Source organism: Nanorana parkeri, unplaced genomic scaffold (genome assembly GCF_000935625.1).
Source record: "Nanorana parkeri isolate BGI_ZX_2015 unplaced genomic scaffold, ASM93562v1 scaffold135, whole genome shotgun sequence".
NCBI lineage: Eukaryota > Metazoa > Chordata > Amphibia > Anura > Dicroglossidae > Nanorana > Nanorana parkeri.
In genome coordinates this window covers 1,296,569-1,300,452 of record NW_017306403.1, presented here as the reverse complement: position 1 = coordinate 1,300,452, position 3,884 = coordinate 1,296,569, and positions in this window count along the sequence as shown.

Below are 3,884 nucleotides of genomic sequence, written 5' to 3'. Positions count from 1 at the left end.
TATGTGTCATGTGTCTGTGCAGTCCATGTACCCATCGCACCCAGAGCCGCTGCTCCAAAAATGGAGGGTGGGTGCAGCAGGTGTCAGCGGGTGGCTATAAGGATCTCCTTCATCAGGCAACAAGTTGCTTCACTTGTTTGCCTGATGCAGGGGATCCTGTGCGACCCCGAAACGTTGTATAGTGTTCTACTTGCAACTAGTAGGTTAATAAACACGTACTGAACTTGCTTTGGGGAGTGCCGGTGTCTGTGTGTTCTCATTACCCAATCTACCGTGACCCTCACTAATTGCCCCAATGAGAAGCTGGCTCTAACAATTGCCCTGCAGACACTTCTATAACCTCAGGTATTACCCCCAGTGGTTGGTTCTATGTACCAATGCTGTATGAGCTCCAGTAATTGCCCCAGTGTGGTGTGACCTCAGTAATGTGGCTCATTGTGTCAGCTTTATGCCTTGGTATAGTGTGACCCCAAAATTCAGCCGTAAGCCAAGAGTGCAGTGTCCCCCAGAAATTCAGCTCTATGGCCTGCAATGGTGCGTGACCACACTGGGAGAACTACTGCGGGGTCACACACCATTGCCGGCCAACACACTTGGCCCCGACGCAGCGTGCCCCGACGCAGCGTGCCCCTCCCCATACTTGTCGCGGCGCAGCGTGCCCCCCACATACCTGTCCCGGTGCAGCTTGCCCCCCTCCCCATACTTGTCGCGGCGCAGCGTGCCCCCCACATACCTGTCCCGGTGCAGCTTGCCCCCCTCCCCATACTTGTCGCGGCGCAGCGTGCCCCCCACATACCTGTCCCGGTGCAGCTTGCCCCCCTCCCCATACTGGGTTCGGAGCGCAGCGAGCGGAAGCACCGGAGAGGGCTGCGGGCAGAGGAAACACACCGAGCGGAGAGACACCAAAACAGCTGACTGCTGACAGACCCCGCCCCTAAGTATGCTAAACAAGCCTCTCTGCACGTAACCTCGCCCCCGTCTGTGTCTGAACACACCCTTTCACCGCAAAGCCCCGCCCCCACCAATAGAAACACACCGCTTACCGCACAGTCCCGCCCCAGCCAAAACCAACCCGTCGCACTCTCCACGGCACCGCCCCCTCTTGATACACACATGACCAATCATCGCTCTGGCTTCACAAGCCGCTCACTGCACAACTCCGCCCCGAGTAACGTCACCACGTCGCTCCGCCCACAGTACATACCCTCCCGCGTAAGCGGAACACCCTAGACTCCTCCCACGGGATGCTAAACACGCCCCACGCTGGAGATTTCCAGATTTGACCCGACGAGGCCCCGCCCCCTTCCGTCAAGACTTCTGACATGTAAACAAGACCGGAGCTGTCAGTTGTGTACAGTATGCCCCAGCAGAGCGGTCACATGGCGATCCCTGCACACACAGCACATAGAGATGAGTCACATTTTACAGGCTGTGACCTCCAGTGTATGCTGCTGACTTCCAGCAAAACATTACAATGTGCAATGAAAGGTTCCAGTCGGGCCAGCTGCCTTTTCTTCCTCAACATGCCAAAATAATAGGCCGATACATCATGGCAGATTGGTTCTAATAATATTAAGGCAGAACTCTGCATACCCGGCCCTCCCTGAGGTGGTGGGTGGTCCTTGCCCTTGCACTAAATGGCACTCATGTATTTATATGTGGGCACCATTCAGTGCTGCAGTACTCTGAGCCGAGGCTGGCGTGATGATGTCAGAGATTTGGAAGTGGGTACAGATCCCAAATTTATTAGCCTCCATGATCAGCCAACTGCTGAGGTAAAATCCAAGCCACATGGAGGGTGCATAGCTTGCCATCGGTCAAACCTGACTGGTAGACTTGCATTGTGACAGAGTTCTTTAGAGCACCATGAAGCAGGTTGCAGGGTTTGCTTTTATAAAAGTACATTTTAAAGTGTCAGCACTCACTGATGGGAATACTTTCCTGAGTACCTCTAAAAAAAAAAAAAATCCTTTAAATTGTATCTGTGGGCCCGGCTTACTGGGCGATAAAGGTTCCCAAGTCTTCTTCTGCTGATTACTTCCAGAGCCACAAGAGCCTCCCAAATCCAGGATGCTCTACTATGGAAATAGTGACAAGAGCTGGCATAGTCATGCATTGGCCTACTCCTGAGCTTGCCTATTGGCCAGAGGGGAATTTGTGGCCACTGGGCATTAAGAAGGGATGGGGGCAGGATGCAGGTCAAAGCATGACATACCCGGCCACATAACATTGCATATTAGAGGAGCCAAGGTTTTAACTTGGAAACTTCTCTACGGAGACTTTCAGGCATCTCCTCTAAGGACCAGGAACACTTTGTTGGGTTACAGCTGAACTCAGCAGATATTGTCCTCATAGGAGAGTCATGTGTGTATTTCTTCCAGATCTGTCCAAAACTTGGTACTTCCTATAATGCTGGGCACACACCTTACAACCATCGCAATACTTTTGTCTTGCGATGGTTGTATGGTACTTAAAAAAATGTATGATCTGAACCATCTAGACAGGCAGATCGTACTTGCGATGATCGCAAGCCGCGCCCCCCTGAGGGGTGGGCTTCCGATGACCGCAATGCAGAACGGGCAGTGTGCGCACCGGCCCGTCCGGCTTTTATCTTCCGAACATGCTACACACCCGCCGAACATCGTACGATGCTCGGCGGGTTTTTGAGCATGTTCGTAAGTTTAAAGTCGTGCGACCTTACAGTAGTAGAAGTCGCACAGCTTCCACACACCTTACGATAATCGTACGATCGCGGGATTTCCCACTAATATGGTACGATTATCGTAAGGTGTGTGGGCACCCTAAGAAAGACCGGTCACTGCTGCTCTCTCTCCTTGTGCGGGGTGACTGGTCTTGTCTCCGCCCCCTCACTGCTGCTCTCTCTCTCTCTCTCCTTGTGCAGGGTGCTGGTCTTGTCTTCACCCCCTCCTGTAATAAAGACTGCTCACTGCTGCTCTCTGTCCTTGTACAGGGTGACTGGTCCTGTCTCCGCCCCCTCCTGTAATAAAAAACACTCACTGCTCTCTCTCCTTGTGCAGGGTGACTGGTCTTGTCTCCACCCCTCCTCTAATAAAGATCGCTCACTGCTGCTCTCTCTCCTTGTGCAGGGTGACTGGTCTTGTCTCTGCCTCCTCCTGTAATAAAGACCGGTCACTGCTGCTTTCTCTCCTTGTGCAGGGTGACTGGTCTTGTCTCAACCCCCTCCTGTAGTTTCCTGTAGTGGGTGTGGTCTGCTGGTTCTCTCCCACAGCTCTCCTCTCTGCACAGGCAATGTACAGCACAGTGATAATGTCACTGCTACCATTATATGGTAATATCTGGGTGTGGTGCACACAATTTATATCCTTTGAGCCTACTGAAGAATATTATTAAATAATAGTTTGTGCCCGGAGTTCAGCTCCAAGATCTGGAAATAAAAAGGTCAATATCACACAAAGCCATAAATAACAACCGTGTCTCGGAGATTTCCTTTTATTCAATTGAAATTGTCAGCGCGGACGGCAATTAAAAACTGTGTCTGGCCAACAGTCAAACAGCAATAGATTTATTACGCAGTAGTGCACATTCCATCGAAGCTATACACCGACAACGCTATTGTTTGGATGGCGTGGAGGGACGGCCAAGCATCACGTACATCCAGAATAATAAAAATAAAAAAAAGAAGCTGAAAAAATAACATTGAAAGCTTTACACGGTAACAACCTTTTATACGCACTGATATGCCGGTACACAAATAGAACTCTATGACATCATAAAATGCAACCTGCTTTCTTCCAAACTGCTACACCAGACATAGGTCATATAAAGCACTCCAACTGCTGTGGAAATGGTCCTGGGGAAATAAATGGGGGGGGGGCATGGTGACACTTGTGGGGCCTCTAAAC